The sequence below is a fragment of the Callospermophilus lateralis genome, chromosome 6, assembly GCF_048772815.1.
Source record: "Callospermophilus lateralis isolate mCalLat2 chromosome 6, mCalLat2.hap1, whole genome shotgun sequence".
Lineage (NCBI taxonomy): Eukaryota > Metazoa > Chordata > Mammalia > Rodentia > Sciuridae > Callospermophilus > Callospermophilus lateralis.
This window is the reverse complement of record NC_135310.1, coordinates 118,630,264-118,648,307: the sequence shown is the minus strand read 5'-3', so window position 1 is coordinate 118,648,307 and position 18,044 is coordinate 118,630,264. Positions and strand designations below refer to the sequence as shown.

At 38.7% G+C, this 18,044-nt stretch overlaps 1 protein-coding gene across 4 annotated transcripts in view; it reads right to left on the bottom strand.

Annotated features, from left to right (window-relative positions):
* The window catches only part of Fkbp5 (FKBP prolyl isomerase 5), a 116,734-nt gene extending 102,996 nt beyond the window's left edge, over positions 1–13,738 (bottom strand). The window contains exon 1 of one of the 4 annotated variants that reach the window (XM_076858839.1): positions 13,684–13,738. The gene's annotated coding sequence lies outside the window, so the exon portion shown is untranslated. Of the gene's footprint in view, positions 1–11,335; positions 11,415–13,485; positions 13,510–13,624 lie in introns of those variants that run through there. The other 3 variants (XM_076858838.1, XM_076858841.1, XM_076858840.2) reach the window with 3 other exon arrangements.
* Between the last annotated feature and the right edge of the window lie 4,306 nt (positions 13,739–18,044).

Genomic DNA, 18,044 nt, shown 5'->3' with positions numbered 1-18,044 from the left:
GCTAGGGCTGGGGGTGTGGCTCAAGCAGTAGCGTGCTTGCCTGGCATGCGCGGGGTGCTGGGTTCCATCCTCAGCACCACATAAAAATAAAATAAAGATGTTGTGTCCACCAAAAACTAACAATAAATAAATAAATATTTTTTTAAAAAATTTAAACAAGATGGTTAGAACAGAGTGTTATTTCCTTTCTTCATCTCTTCTTTGTGGCTTTATGAAATAGGGTTTACATTGTATGTCTAGAAAACAAAAAGGCAAGCAGCAACAAAAATCTATTAGATTGTGGAGAAAAGGAGTGAGGATTATGTAAATAAGTAGGACACGAAGAAAAAAAAGTTAGACACAAACATGGGGTTGTGGCTCAGTGATAGAGCACTTGCCTCACATGCGTGGAGCACTAGGTTCGATGTCAGCACCACATAAATAAATAAAATAAAGGTATTGTGTCCATCTGTAACTAATTAAAAAAAAAACAAGGACAGATAAAAAAGGCATTATGGTGCAGGATACAGAATCATGAGCATCACTGTCAAAATTAATTTGAATATAAGTCATTTGTTTATCCAGAAAGACAGTGAGAAATGCTAGAGATGCAGACTTAGAAGTGTGATCTGTAACATACAAGGGGCCTTGCTAAATAACCTAAGAAATCTTTCCAAGTTTCCTCAGTATATATGGAGAGAGATATCACACTCCCTGGCTTCATCATTCATAATTCTGCTCCAACATAATCACCCACTATTTTCCAATAGATTACCCGTCCAGCCAATTTGGCTTCCTCATTTCAAAGGAACTTAGATTATCTCCCCTACCATTCAATGTTCGATCTGAAACACATATTCCCTTCTCAACCTAATAATTCATCAAGTTCTAATAAGGTATTGTTCTAAATATTTTACATGCATTAACTAATTTAATTCTCTCAATAATCCTAGGAGGGAGGTTAAATAACTTGCTTAAAATTACATGGTAACAGAGCTAGGATTGACACAGTCTGGCTCCAAGTAGCCTGTCAACTTGCTAATTAGTCTTCAACACTCAGGTCAAGTTCTGTCACCTTCTTGAAATTCTCATCTACTTAGCAATTATTCTTGCCTCTTAGGCCATTAAGTAAACCACTCCCTTGTCATTTACCATGGGATCCAATTTATTTATCTTTGTGCATATGTTCTATCTTTTCTTATTTACTTTGTAATACTATTTTAAACCTAACAAAACTTAGTATCTGGAAAACAGCAGTGCTTATTAATAAAACTAAATAGTACTTAATAGTTATTGAAAATACACACCAGATACTGAGCTAAGTGACAGGTATTATTCTTGACCCTTCTCCATATAGAGGATAAGGAAGCTAAAGCTTAAATAAACTATCTTGTCTAGTATCACCATGGTAATGATAAGATTCAAATTCCAAAAGTACAACATAACAGTCTACACCATACTCTTAATCTCCAGTCTACCATAAATCTTGAAAATAACCATTCAACTTAAATTTACTCAGCAGCAGTACTTTAGCTGTACTTAATACAGGATTCTTAGTTGATGCCTCCAAGAAACTCACACTCCATCAAGACTTCAGGACCAAACTGATAACACTAGCAGAGTCACCATCATTAAAACTTAAGATTTTGGGGCTGGGGTTATGGCTCAGAGGTCGAGTGCTCGCCTAGCAGGCGTGAGGCACTGGGTTCAATCCTCAGCACCACATAAAAATAAAATAAATATATTGTGTCCACCTAAAACTAAAAAATAAATATTAAAAAAAAACTTCAGATTTTAACTTATACTTTAGGGGCAAATTTTTTTTTAGTTCTTAGAAATTCTCTTCTATACCACTCCTCCCTCCAGGATTACCCACTCCCTCTATCCTAGAACTCATCTTTCTATTTGTTGTATTATAGAGTAGAAGGACTCTTGCTAATCCTATCAACTACTGGGACATCTGAATTTAAATTAGCAATAACTTGGACTCAAGGGTCTATCTGATGAATTCCATGCAAATAATAAAATATGAATAATGAAGGACAGTTATAAAAAAAAAGCAACACCAAGAAGAAGCAGAGAAAAGGAATACTGGAAAGTCACACTGTAGAGCAAAGATAAGAAGAAAAGCAGGAATATAGACACAAATAGAAGGTGCAATTAAGAGTGCAGAATAAATTCAGTGAAGAAATACAAATAAAAACAATTAAAGCTAATCCATTTTATGAATGCTGATTGCTTTCTTTTCCTAACCTCTAATGGAAACAAAAAACTGTATGTGAAATGTTAACTAAAAAATCATTAGCTAGGAACAACAGCTACATTAGGAAGAGTTGTTTTTGGTTTTTTTTTTTTCCCCCTCAGTAAACTATTCAGAATAGCAGAGCTGCAAAAGGACCTTGAGACACTATTTAATCCGACTCAATCATTTTATAGTTAAAAGTAAAGCCCAGAAAGGCTAGGTAACTTTAATCCCAAGATCATACAGCTATTTCATAGCAACACATCTGAATCTCATTCTAGTATCTATTCCTAACTCACCAGACTTCCTAGAAATGGTATTTTTTCTTCCTTTTCCACCCTAATAACCATAAATTTCTACATATGCATTTCAGAATCCCCACATAATTTATAGTTACCTTGGATGACAATTACCAGATATTCTGTGTTATCAAGAACAAGACATGTAACTTTTTATTTTCATATCTCCAAAGTCAGTAATCTTAAATTAGGTCTTATTTCCTACCAGGAAGAAATTCAAATACTTTACTGAAGAGCAGAAGGAAGACAGATCTCCATAAACACCAAATTCAAGCCAGCTGATAAACTACAATCTATAAAGAAAGAAGAAGCCCTAAGAACCTAGGATGTTGGACAGCTACAGGTGGGAAATATAATGATATCATTTATTTTCTCCTTTTTTTTTTTTTTTTTTTTTGGTACCAGGGATTGAACTCAGGGGCACTTGACTACTGAGCCACATCCCCAGCCCTATTCTGTACTTTATTTAGAGACAGGGTCTCACTGAGTTGCTTACCGCCTTACTTTTGCTGAGGCAGCTTTGAATTTGCAATCCTCCTGCCTCAGTCTCCTAAACTGCTGGGATTGCAGGCATGAGCCACAGAGCCTGGCATCTCCTTTCTATTTTGAGTGGGCAAAAGGAGGGGACACTAAGGATTAAACCCAGAGATGCTTTACCACTGAGCTATATCCTCAGTCCTTTTTGAGATAGGATCTCTAAAGGGTCTCTATAAGTTGCCCAGACTGGCCTCAAATTTGAGATTCTTCTGTCTCAGCCTCCTGAGTACCTGGGATTACAGGTATGTACAACTAGACCTGACCCACTTCTGACTAATCTCAGGCTCCCATCTTTCTAACAAACTTCAATTCCAGAAACTATAGAGAAGGCAAGGTAAAGAAATTGAGTATCATGTCACTTTTAACACAAGTGGATTTTTAGTGTCTTGGCCAGGATATATGGAACAAAGAGAAGAGACATCAGGTAGGCCAACAAACCTGTACTTTTTGCCATAAAAACACTAGAAAGTTCTGAAAATATGTTATATACATTCAATTCAGAATTTCTCCCACTGCAAAGCCCTTGTAGATATTTGAGGCTAGAAGGTAGTCATCATGGACCACACCTGTGGTCTAAGAGAGTTTGGTGCTCAAAACCCTGATAAACTGTAGGACCTGTTAGCCACCATTCACCAGGTCATTTGACATGAGTGATTTGGCATTCTTCCTTATCACCTTGGTATAAATATAATTATTATCTCAGCTTTAAAAATTCTATGTCTGCCTATAAGGCTAACTGAAGCTTTTTCTGGAAGGGAAAAAAAATGTCTTATTTTACTTCAGGAACATACCTTAATTTTGATATGTATGAAGTTCACTGTAAATTAGGGATAACTTCCTATTAAAACATGTTAATCAAATTAGGACAAGTATAGTGAAAATGAAAGGGACAAAAGGATTCAAAAAGAACAAACAAATTTAATTACTCACTGAGTTTGAGAAGTAAAGGAAGGGTAAAAAATGACCAGTAAGAATAATGAAGAAGTGGGCTGGGGACGTGGCTCAAGCGGTAGCGCGGTCGCCTGGCATGCGTGCGGCCCGGGTTCAATCCTCAGCACCACAAACAAACAAAGATATTGTGTCTGCCGAGAACTAGAAAATAAATACTAAAAAAAATTCTCTCTTTCTCCCTCCCCCACTCTCTCTCTCTATCTCTTAAAAAAAAAAAAAAGAATAATGAAGAAGTTAGGGCTGGAGTTGTTACTCAGTGGTAGAGAGCTTGCCCAACATGTGTGAGGCTCTGGGTTTAATCCTCAGCACCACATAAAAATAAATAAATAAAATAAAGTTGTCCATCTACAGCTAAAAAAATTTTTTTAAAGAATAATGAAGTTGTTAATAGCTAAAGAGGGAAGAGGAGGAAAGAGAGGTGTTTGGGCTGGAGAAAGGGGAAAGGATGATGAGGTATACAGCTGCTGGAGAGATGGTATTTAAATATATTTTCTTTCAAGAAGTACGTGAAAATTTAGACCTCAAGTTTAGACAACAATATAGATTTGGAACCTAAAAGGGGTGTTAGAGCACTCTGATGATTGAGGTTGTAGAGAAAGAAAGATTAAAGAAGAACATTTAGACAACTACATTCCTCAGATAGTACATCAGAAATAACTTGCCAGGTGAACAGTACTCTATTCTACAGAGATAGTGCATTTGGACCAATTTATTGTAATGAGAAGCTTAATTTTTTTTTCTTTCAGGTTATGAATTAACAGAAACAAGCTAAAGTAGGTTCATAATTACTATTTGTCTGAAGTCAAATCTCTGAACTAGAACACGATTTTTAAATTTATCTATAATAAAAGGGAAGGGGAAAAAAAATAGAAAAATCTGGTATTCCCATACTACCACTATTTTACAATATTTGTGAAAATTTAACCATTTTTTTTTTAGTTGTAGATGGACACAATACCTTTATTTTATTTGTTTATTTTTATGTAGTGCTGAGGATCAAACCCAGGCTCCACATATGCTAGGCAAGTGCTCTACCACTGAGCCACAACCCCAGCCCCAACAGAATTTAACCATTTTAAAAAGTACTTCAGGGAGGGCTGGAATTGTGGCTCAGCGGTAGAGCGCTCGCCTAGCAAGGGCGGGACCTGGGTTCAATTCTCAGCACCACATAAAAATAAGGCATTGTGTTGTGTCCATCTACACCTAAAAAATAAATAAATAAATACTAAAAAAAAAAAAAAAGTACCTCAGGGGCTGTGGTGTGGCTCAGTGGTGGAGCGCTTGCCTAGGACGTTTGAGGCACTGGGTTTGATCCTCAGCACCACATAAAAATAAATAGATATTCTGAGTTCATTTACAACTAAATAAATATTTGAGGAGAAAATTAATTAATTAATTAATTGATTAATTAATTAAAGGTTAAAAAAAAGCACTTCAACTAAAATATCCAGAATTAATGAATCTGGGGAATGGGTACATGAAGGTTCACTAATGAATCTGGAGAGCAGGAACATAGAGGTTCTTTATACTCTTTTCTCCAGTTTTGTACATATGGGAAACTATCATAATAAAAGTGTCTGACTACATACAAATATTTTCAAAATTCTATCAACAGGTAAGTCTGACAATCAAAAATAAAATTCTAGTAGACAATAAATACTTTCCAAACAATGCTTGCTTCATTCTTGATAAACCAATAAAATTTACTGTGTATAGAACAGAGAAAAGACCTAGTCTATCACTTCAGAGGAACAAGAATATGTTCATTAAATGGAAAAGGTCCTTTTATTCATGTTGATTGATTTTAGACATGTCATTTTTTTTCTTCATTAAACTTAAGTCTTTGCTGAAGTATGTATAGGCTGTGTGTGTGTGGTTCTGATTAAGAAGGTCAAAATATTTACCTTCAATATCAATTCTTACATCTTGAAGCATTCAGTTAGCCCTCCAGTTACTTCAAACATCTACCGCTCTAATAAATAATCTGATACAGATGCAAAAAAGTTAGATTTTTAAAAAGCAAACCTATCCATAAATTATACCTAATCCTAAATTATAAAGAACATATATTAAAAATTATACAAAATAATAAGTAGAGGGGAAAAGTTCATTTTTAAAATAATTATCATTGCTTAAATTATGATTTAAATAGACTTTAATACTAGGAGAGAGCAGCAGATTCACCACTCATCAATGATCATGAATGGTTTCTAGGGTTTGGGGCACCAACATTTCCTATGATAAATAGCACCACCCAAAAATGACAACCAGATTTGTCTGCCTCCTCTTCTTGACTAATAAGCTCCAGAACAGTAAAAAGGATATATGTCTACGCAAAACCTAGCACACTGCAAGTGTGCCACTCTTAAACTGCAATAATCATCACCTTTGATTCCCAGAAAGCTATTGCTAAGTATCAGTCTCATTCCCTAGGTGACGTGCATAAAATATAACAAAGCAGGGTTTCCTCACTGGCAGTTCTACTTAAATCATATTCAGAATCCTGTTTCTTCCAACAGAAACAAGTTGTCATAAAACTTGAGTGAAAAGCAGTATAAAAAAATGTATGCACAGACACTCAAATGATTCTTTTGTTTCACCATTTTTTTTTAATTTTTTTTTAAAGAGAGAGTGAGAGAGGGGGAGAGAGAGAGAGAGAGAGAATTTTTAATATTTATTTTTTAGTTACTGGCGGACACAACATCTTTGTTTTGTATGTGGTGCTGAGGATCGAACCCGGGCCGCACGCATGCCAGGCAAGCGCGCTACCGCTTAAGCCACATTCCCAGCCCCTTGTTTCATCATTATTAAGCAACTGGCTAATTCCTAATTGACGTATTTCACTTTTTTCAGACATTAAAATATTTCTCCTAATCTTCAATAGTTTTTAGCTTTTTCCCTTTTTATTAAAGACTTACATATCATAAAATGCACAGATCTTAAAAATTCAGCTTAATAATTAAACCACTATTCTGATTTCCATCATACCTTAGTTTTGTCTGTTCTTGTATTTTTCATAAACAGTATCATACAGTATACACTCATCTATGTCTGAACTCGTTTGTGTTCTCTTGCTATGAACAATATTTCTGACATTGCTCTATTTATTGTGTGAATTAGTAGTTCATTCCTATTGTGAAAAAGCTTCTATGAACATTTTGTACATGTCCTTTTTTTAAATTACATTTGTTTTACTTGTAAATGGACCTTTATTTATTTATATGTGGTGCTGAGATTCGAACCCAGGGCCTCACACGTGCTAGGCAACTGCTCTACCATTGAGCCACAACCCCAAACCTTGTACCAGTCTTTTTGTAAACATATACTTTATTGCTTCTGGTATAGCAAAATTTCATTGAAAAGGGAAAAAAAAGAAGTTTCACATACAAATAAGCCTGGGAAATAAAGCAGTATGGATAGATAGTTATAAATACAACTATACATATAGCAACTATAATGTGTGATTATATATAAATATTAGTTATAGATGATGCAAAAATAGACATTTGATATTTACACACACGTGTGTATATAATATGAACTTGAATAATTCTGAGAAGTCCACCTAAGACCAACAAAGATATTTTAAAAGAAATTAAAATTAAGTTCATAGTAAAAATTAATCAAAGATGTTAAGTATTTCTTTTTTTTTTTTTTTAAAGAGAGAGTGAGAGAGGGAGAGAGAGAGAGAGAGAATTTTCATATTTTATTTTTTAGTTATCGGCAGACACAACATCTTTGTTTGTATGTGGTGCTGAGGATCGAACCCGGGCCGCAGGCATGCCAGGCGAGCGCGCTACCGCTTGAGCCACATCCCCAGCCCTTAAGTATTTCTTAATAAGTTTATGTTTTACCTAAGAATAATTCAAAAGAGAAACAAACTTCTCTCCATGTAAATTAGCCTGTTAAATTCAATGAAACAGTATTTCTTATAACAAATATCTCTTCCCAAACTCAAAACCTCCCATGTTACCATCCATTACACAATAATTTTTTCATGCTGAGGACAAAACTCAAAATATGTGTTAAGATTATAAGACTCGGGGCTGGGGTTGTGGCTCAGTGGCAGAGCTCTCTTACCTAGCATGTGTGAGGCACTGGGTTCAATCCTCAGCACCACATATAAATAAATAAAAAATAAAGTTACATCAACAACTAAAAAAAAAAATTAAGAAAAAAGATTACAAGACTTTATTGTCTTGCTTTTTCAAAAAGTTAAGCATGCAAATAATTTCACTAGTTAATATTTAACATGGGTAAAGAACATCCCACACGCATTCAGAATACATTCTGATAAAGACTTAATCTCTAGGATGTTTTCTCTATTCCAAATAGTAATTTACTTCAGCACTGTCTGTGATAGCAACATTCTGACTCTCAATTCTACTGTGTAATTTTCAGCTGACAAGAGAAATTTCTTTAATTTGCCAGAGATAAGAACAGTAATAAATATACACAAATCTGATTTTTTAAGAGATCAATTTGAAATTTGCAACCCTGTTTTTGATAATCAGATGCCCATGTTCAGCGGCTCATTTAACATAATCTATCAATTGCCAAAATTGACTACTACAAACAATTCTAGAAATTTACCATTGCCTTAAAAAAAAGGAATCTGAAACTACAAATGGGATAAAACAATCCTCTTCTAGTCTTTGATCTTTCTTCATCTTTTATTCCTCATTCTAAAAAAAAAAAAATTAGTAATTTAAAAAACATAAAATTCAAATGTACTACATTTTTAATCTGAAAAAAAAAAATACTCAGAATTTGGATGTTCCCTAGCTTTCACAGATGTGTGACTGTTCACTTAAAAATCCATTATTTCACTCTGAAAATACACCATTTTCATTTTTCTAATAACTGTACCTTTCTTTAAAAGAAGAAAAATAGCCTTGATTAAGTTTTGACTTTTTACAACTCCTATTGGCTTAATTCCCTAACTTTCAATATGGTTTGCCTGATCGTACTAGAGAACTAAAATAAAATTTTATGGTTGTTTTTAAAATGTTTTGCTTTCACACCAAGGATGAAAAACAAATACACGAAATGTGCAGACCCCACACTCCCTCTGGTGGTCCTTCACTCTCATTAACCAAATCCAAAAGACCATAAGGAAGTATGCACAAAATGTAAGTCGGTTCTCATAACAAATTGTAAGACATACAACTTATTTTGAGTACTGAAATTTTAGTGTTCTAAATGTTGCTAAACTACCTTTAGAGCCAGGCATGGTGGTCCACACCTATAATTTCAGCAACTCAGAAGGCTGAGGCAAGAGAATCACAAGTTTGAGACCAGCCTCAGCTACTTAGCCTGACCTTGTCTCAAAATAAAAAATAAAAAGAGCTGAGATGCAGCTCAGTGATAAAAAGTGCTTGGGTTCAATCTCCAGTATGAGAAAATAAAATAAATAGAATATAGTAATCTATTAGCTACAATCTGTTGATAACCTATTAAAATACATGGCCCTACAATCAATCATTTTTACCTGTCTCATTTGCAGAACTGCTTTTTACACAGTAAATTAATATCTTATTTGCAAATTAAATCACACTTAAGGGGACGTTTTAAATCAGTAGTTTGTGATCTAAATATCATTGTTGACTCAGTCTTTGATGCATGCATATTTAATTTTCTTTACATATTTCAGGAAAATGTCAGAATTTTAAAATGCAGTAGGGCTGGGGGACATAGCACACTGGTAGAACACTTTCCTAATTTGTGTGAAGCCTTGGGTTAGATACACCCTCCCCCCAAAAAAATAAAACTACAGTTATTTTTTAAATTAAAAAAATAAAAATGCACAAAAGTGCAGTTGGGTAGAGCATTTGCCTAGCATGCACAAGGCCCTGGGTTCAATTCTCAGAACCACAAACCACAAAGCAATCACTAAACCAAACTGTAGAAAAATTTGGAAATATCAAAACCAAAAATCTAATTACTAGTCAGCTAAGTTGGAATGTTGAAATAGTTCCAGATTATAAAATGTAGACATTTAATTGTTCAGCATACATTAATTATAGACAATTTTTTTTTTTTTTTTTGCTGTACTGGGGATTAAACCCTGGGGGCGCTGTACCACTGAGTTCTATATTCTCCCTCCTTTTTATTTTTTGAAATAAGGTCTGGCTAAGATGCCTAGGATGGCCTCAAACTTGTGATCCTCTTGCCTCAGCTTTTCCAAGCTGGGATTACAGGTATGCACCACCAGAAACTGCTAGAAGATATTCTTCTTCTTTTTTTTTTTTTTTGGTACCAGGGATTGAACCCAAGGGTGCTTAAAGGTGCTTACCATTGCATTAACCAAAGGTGCTTAACATCCCCAGCCCTTTTTTTTTTTTTTTTTAATTTTGAAATAGGGTCTCACTAGGTTACTTAAAGCCTCACTAAATTGCCAGAACAGGCTTCAAATTTGCAAATCTTCCTACCTCAGCCTCCAGAGCCACTGGGATTACTGGCATGTGCCATCACACCTAACTAGAGGATATTTCTAATGCTAGGTACAACAAGCATATTACTGTTATGTAAAGGAGTTTTAATATCTATAACAGTGTCATTTGATCTATTCTTGAATTTAAAGTCCTTGTTTTTTGTAGTTCAGTGGTAGTGTTTGACTACCATACATAATGGCCCAGGAGTCAATCCACAGGGAAAGAGAGAAAAAAAAAAGAGAATTTACTACCACAACAGCCCTCCAAACTCAAAATGAGCCATATCTGAGGGTAGATGCTTTAAAATGGTGCCAGTTTTTTCTTTTATATATGTGATAATCAACTTATGCTTAATTTTGAAATTAAAATATGGTTGATAATTTTTTAAACACTTATTTATTTATTTATACGTGGTGCTGAGAATCAAACCCAGTGCCTCAAAAGTGCTAGGCAAGCACTCTACCATTGAGCTAAAGCCAGAAGCCCAATTGATAATTTTATGATATGGTCTACCACAAGTTAAAGTGAACAAAAATAAATAAAAATTTAATTCTAAACTGGGCTTTTAAGTGAAAGCACTTTTCTATCTAAAAACTTAAAATATGCTTTTTTGTAACTAAGTATATAAACTATAACTTTATAATGTGGCATACTCAAGCATCATCATCACAGGAAAAGGATTATGAACCCCCTGTTTACATACAATAATTTAAATTAATGTTAAATCATGGAATCAATTAAATCATCCCAAACAATGAAAGCCCCAGTCTTATAAGTTCCCTCCAGATACTTATGTAGAATAAACCCATTCAACATGAAGGAAAAAGTTATCGTTCAACCAAATTGCCCTCACCAACCATCCAAAAGCCAACTCAGCCTTTTGTGGCACTAACCTCTTCTATAGGTACTCCAAAAAGATGCTAATTCATCCTAAGCTGAGAAAACTTTGGGAAACTAAAAAATCCAAAATTCGCATTCTTTTCCAATCTAAATATAAACAGAAAATTGAAGATTTAATTAGTCATGTAACCCAATAGTCTTAAGTTTTTCATGTTCAACTGATTGAAATTATGTTCTAAAAGAAATCCACCCAAAATTCCCATAACTAAAAAAATTAAAGACTAAAAAACGGGACTGGGGTTGTAATTTAGTGGTAGAACACTTACCTAGCACATGTGAGGCACTGGGTTTGATCCTCAGCACCACATAAAAATAAACATATTGTGTTCAACTACAACTAAAAAAAAAAAAATTAATTAAAAAAAAGATTAAAAAACATTTGTTAATGTTGGAATGGCAAAGACCTCATAACATAAAAGTTTGTTGTTTTAGAGAAATAAAACAATTTACAAAGACTGCCTTAGATTTTTTAAAATCTCAAATAATGAGAACTAACTATTAGCTAATTCTACATGGTAAAAAGGTAAAATTACCATTCAATTAAATCTGAATAAATTAGCATGGTTAAATATTAACTTTGTTCTTAGAGAAGTTAACTTCTCTGAAGAATAAATCATTTGCAATATGGTTACAAATAACACATTAGAAAAGAAAAATGGAGTAAATTAAATCAAGTGTTTCTCACAAATGACAAGTTAACTATAAGCCTCCTTTTAAAAGTAATTTCAAAATATACTATTTCTATAGAATCACTCAATTAGGGCCATAATTGTAGATTGTTAGGCACAGGTCAGTTGGGAGAGAGACAAACAGAAAATGGTAAGTGAAAGCATGACAGAATAAGAACTTCCCACCAGAATAAGAATTTTTTTCAAATCAATTATTGAATTTTGATTCAGATACCAGGAAAAGCTGCTACTATATTCTCTAAAAACCCTAATGCAGAAGGGGGGCAGAACTCCCACACACTATTAAAAATCCTTAACCAAATTATGCCTTAACTTTTCCCTTTTCTACAACCTAAGAAAATGGAAAAACAATTAAAATAAACACACCCGTCTACTCTCAGGCAAAGAAAGCTCCCATTCAATGCTAAGCCTTATTCCACTGGAAACGTACTCCTAAAAAGTAAATCCAAAACCACGAGCTCAAAATGCTTCATGCAGAATTTACTGAATGGCGGCCAATCGCTGTACACGCTGTCCTGAGCCACACTGAAGGATATCTAGAGCTCTGCGTTCTCCTCTTACAACTTGTACCTTACAGTCCATTCGCCAACACTGCAGAACCCGATTTTTAAAATGCGACTAAAATGTTCCTCCTGGCCCACCAATAGGAAAAAAAAAAGCAATCTACACCCTGATCGTCAAAAAAAAATTGGCAGTACTGGCTTTTGAGCGATACACTATCGTCAGCACACCTTTTTAGACGATCGACAGGGCAGGAGTTACAACGTCCTTGGGCTGAAGTGAGTAAGCACCCCTAACACAACTTTTAACTGGCTTTCTGCTAGCACTAGGCTAATGCAGATCACCTGTTAGAACGACTCACACGCACACCCTCAACAAGTGGCCGAGAGCGGCGACGCGGTTCCCTGTCACTTGTCCTAGGGAGGCAGGTGAAGGCGGTGAACGCCCATCCACACCCATCGGCCGGACAAGGCAGAGGCGGCAAACAGCCCCGGGACGCTCCGTTATCCTCACCCTCCCGGGCCCGCCAGGTGAGCAGGGCTCCATCGCCCGCGGCGTCCGGCGCTGGGCTCAGCCGGGCTCGACTTCTCGGGCCGTCCGGGTCCCGGAAGGCGAAGTTTCACTCCCGCCCGCGGCGTGGCTGCTCAGGCGCCGCCCGGTTCTCAGAGGGTCCGGCCGCCCGCTCGCAGCCACTGCGGTCACTGCCCGCCGGGCCTGGAGCGAGTCCTGGGCCGCCAACCAGAGCCGGAGCGAGACCTGTCACCCGGGCGGGAAACAAAAGCCGAGGACTAGCGGGCGCGACCGGTCTCGCCTCGGTGAGGGGGAGCGCGGCGGGGGCGGGGAGCGGCTCCGGCGGCCGCCCCGCTCCGCGCCTCCGGGAGAGAGCCCCGGCCCCGAGGCCCCTGAGCCGCGGCACGGACCCCGCAGTGCGGCTGGGCCTCCCGCGCGCTCACCTCGAGGCTTCCCGGGCCCGGTTCGCCCCTACACGCTGCTCTGGTTGGGGAAAAGCGCGAGGGGGCGGGGAAGGAGGGAATTCGGTTTTTTGGGGTGCCACGGCCGCCCGCCCCACCCCTGCAGCCATGGCTCCAGTACCTGTCGCCGCGGTGGCTCGCTGGCTCCGTCCCTCTTTGCCTAGCCCGCGCCCCACTCACCCCTCAGCCCGCCCAGCAGGCCGCCCGCGCGCCGGACAACGCCGCCTGAGACTGGCAGCGCCCGCGAGCCGGCCCGAATCCCCCGGGCAGCGCCCGGCGCCGTCCCGCCCCCGCCGGCCGCAGGACCCGCCTTCCATAGGGCCCTAGGGCTGTCAGTCCGCCCCCAAAAGGCGCGCGGGCTGCCGCTCCGCCTGTCCGGATTGGTGGCCTAGCACCATCCATGCAAATGAGACCCCGCCCATATTCATTTGCATCTCCTCCTCCCCACATCAGCCACGTGTCTGGCCCTTGCCCTTTGTGGGGGCCGCAGAAAAGGGATGCAGGAAGCTGACCAACACCCCCTCACATCATCCCTTACCTCCAGAGAAACTAATGTCTAAACAAGCTACTTGACTTCATATCTGCATGGTCTCCCTGAAGGCTCAGTCCCTCCCTTCGATTCACCAGGCCTGCCCTGGGGCTGGAGCCGCTGGCCAGTCTTACCCCAGGAAACAACTCCAGGATGCTCAGTGGGGTCAGGGGAAATCCCACCGTGGTAATCACTTTAACTCATAGTACCTCCTTCTGGACACCAGTGACCTTGAAGACCATACTTTCCCAAGGCTCTTTACTTTTCAAACATGATATCCCAGGCGGCTAAGACAGGAGTGGGCCTTAAAATGGCTGTGTTCTTCCCCCAACCCAACTCCAGGCTGCTGAGCTCAGCTTCAAGATGACCACCCCCTTAGATGGCCTTAGGGAATCTAGTTCGATTCCCCAGGAAACAGAAACCTAAAGTTCCATAGCTAGTTACTTATGGAACAAACTAGTTATCTGTGAAAACCTAACATTTCATGGCCAGGTTAGAAACCATTCTCCTACTGCCTTTTTTTTTTTTTTTTTTTTGTGTGTGTGTGTGTGTGTGTGTGTGTGTGTGTGTATGTGTGTTGTGGGGGGAGGGGGTTGTCGGGATTGAACCCAGGGCCTTGTGCATGCAAGGCAAGCACTCTACCAACTGAGCTATAGCCCCAGTCCCCAAAATCTGCTCTTTTTGCGCAGTCACATTCAAGAATTTGCGAAGAGTCTCTTCTACAAGTCACCATACTAGGTGGTACTGTAATCATTCATTCCCTGCTTGTAGGAGGTGATGTATATAAAAACAAACAAAAAAAGAAGTCAACGCTGAAACATCCTCATGGGCAGGTCCTGTTTCAGTCATTTGTCTATCCTTAGTGCCTAAAAGCTTTCCTTTTACAAGCTGCTAGGGAGAGTAATTGGAACAATTTATTTGTGCATTAATTCAACAACACAACGTTGATCGTAAGTGATCTACTAAGCTTACTAAGAGCAAGTATTAAACATTGTGCTGTGCAGGAAGTGAGAAGACACTGTGCCAGTCTTCCATGGCTTCAGCCTAAGAGATAGGGATATCCGCATCACATTTCAGTGCTCCTTGTGTTACAGGGGTTTTGACATGTCTGCACAGGGCACAGTGGAGGGCTGCATGGAGGGTGACACTAGAGTCAACTCTTAAAAGATGAAGTAGATATTTGCCCATCAGAGGGTGTGGGTGGTTTAGGAAAGGGACTCCCAGCAGGGAAGGATAGCTTGAGCAAAAAGCATGCAGACCCGGAAAAGCCTAGTAATTGAAGGAACATTGAGGAGCATTGTGGGCAAATCTGCAGGGTTGTGTGAACATGTTACATGCTCTGGGACCAGGCTCTTCCAGGAGGAAGACAGAAAAGCCCAGAAGGCTGCCAGGCTGTGTTGTAACATACCTTAGCAAACAACAACAGGCCCAGCTGCAACCTTTTTTCCCCCCTAGGCCAGAGTCTTTGGGGAACAGTCAGTTCTACAGTTTTGATGTCTGTTCTACAGCCTGGCTAGCTCCACCCACTCCCCCAGAAAACTACCCTGACCACGATACTTACCCTTCTCAGCATTTGGAAGTATGTGTGCTTGAATTTTCCCTAAACATCACTGCCTTTCAGAATTCAGAAATGACATGGGCTATGGCTGCAGACACCTGGATGTGGGATGAGCAGTTCTTTCCTAATGCATGGAACAGTTCTTTGCAGGGCCTGTCACCAAGGCTGGCTTCATGGGTATGTGACCTTTGCACTGACACAAAGCCCCAGTTTTGGAGGGGTCCTGTTTGGGGTTTAATTCTCTACTCTTGCCATCTTGAAATACTTAATAATTTTTTCAAGAAGGGGCCCTGAAAATTATATAGTCCTGTCTGTCATTTACTACCCCGGGCATGCTTGTGATATCACTCAAACCACATCTCATTTTTAAAGCCCTTGGCATTCACTAGGTTTGTTCACATGCCTTGTGCTACTTGAGTCTCAAAAAGGTGATGTGGGATGGGCTGGCATTACTTTTTATTCTTATTTATTAAATGAGAAAACTAAAGTTTGGCAACTCTCTCCAGATGGCCCAACTAGAAAGAGGCAGAGCTTACGCTGAACTCAGCATACCCAAGTCCTATTTCACACACTATGGAGCTACCTCTAGCTTGGTTTCAGAATCCTTTCAACAACAGCTTTGCAGCCTAAGGATATATGGTTTTAAGAGTCAGAACACAAGCCAGGTGCAGTGGCGCACACCTGTAGTCCCAGTGGTTTGGGAAGCTGAAGCAGGAGGATCACAAGTTCAAAGCCAGCCTCAGTGATGGTGAGGCACTAAGCAACTCATTGAGACCCTGTCTCTAAACAAATACAAAATAGAGCTGTGGCTCAGTAATTGAGTGACCCTGAGTTCAATCCCTGCTACCAAAAATAAATTTTTTAAAAAAGAACACATTTGGGGCTGGGGAGGTGGCTCAAGCGGTAACACGCTTGCCTGGCATGTATGGGGTGCTGGGTTCGATCCTCAGCACCACATTAAAAAATAAAATAAAATAAAGTTGTTGTATCCACCAAAAACTGAAAAATAAATGTTAAAAAAAAGTTATCTCTCTTCTCTCTCTCTCTCTTTTAAAAAAAAGAGAACACATGTTAAAGTAGATATCTGTAATATCACAACTATTACCTTTTGAATATTTTTCATCAGTTTTGAATAATTTCAGCCATTATATGTTTAAATACTGTTTCTGTCCCTTTTTCCTCTTTCTTTCTGGGTCTCCAATTGAAACAATAGTTGACCTTCTTATTTTACCACTTTATTCTGCATCTTCTATCTTTTGTCCTTCATGATTTGTTCTAAGCATCTTCTATTTTTCAGCTCACAAATTCTCTTTTTCAGTTTTGTTTTTTAATATCCTCTTAAACCCACTCATTAACTCCATTTGGTTTTTCTGTTTTAGTTCTAGAATTTCTGTTTGGTTCTTTAATATTTATTTTTTAGTTTTAAGTGGACACAATATCTTTATTTTATATTTATGTGGTGCTGAGGATCGAACTCAGTGCCTCAAGCATGCTAGGCGCGTACTCTACCACTGAGCCACAACCCCAGCACTGCCATCGCCCTCCCCCCCCCCCCCCCCCGCCCCCGCGAGGTTCTTTTTTTAATATATATATTTTTAGTTGTTGATGGACCTTTATTTTATTTATTTATTTATATGCAGTGCTGAGGATTGAACCCAGTGCCTCACACATGCTAGGCAAGCGCTCTACCCCGGAGCCACAACCCTAGCCCTGTTTGGTTCTTTTTTATATCTGCTATGCCACTTATGATATTTTCAAACTTAGCCTTTCTCTTCTTAAACATAGTAAACGTGGTTGTTTCATGATCTACATCTGATTCTCCACTGTCTATTTTGTTTGTTTTTTTGTTTGTTTCTTTGTTTGTTTTTTTGTTTGTTTTTGGTTTGGTTTTGGTACTGGGAATTGAACCCAGGGAACTCTACCACTGAGCTACATCCTCAACCCTTTTTAAAAGGTTTTTATTTTGAGACAGGGTCTTACTAAGTTGCTGAGGCTGGCCTCAAATTTGTGATCCTCCTGCCCCAGCCTCCTGAGTCACTGAGATCACCAGCATGCACCACCGTGCCTAACCATTGTCAGTTTTAACCACTGGTTCTTCCTTGTGTTTTTTTCTCCTTGTGTACCTTGGTTCTGTTTTGGGTATTGTATTTGAAAAAAAACATTCAAAGCAACGATATCTTCCTCTGGAAAAGATTTCCCTTTGTTTCTGCCTGGCATCTGAAGGTACTAACAGGGATCACCTTAACTCAATTTCAGGCCTCCAGATTTTCTGAGTCACCCAGAAGACTTGAAGCTGGGTTAGGGTCTGTGGGACTTTTTGTTTATTTATGTTTACCACTTACTTAGTGGTACAGCTCTTCAGGGTCCCAACCTTAAGATTGGGAGTTGTTTTAGTGACGTATTTCTCCATGGCAAACTATTCATAAATTTAGTGGTTTGAAAACAGATTTCAGC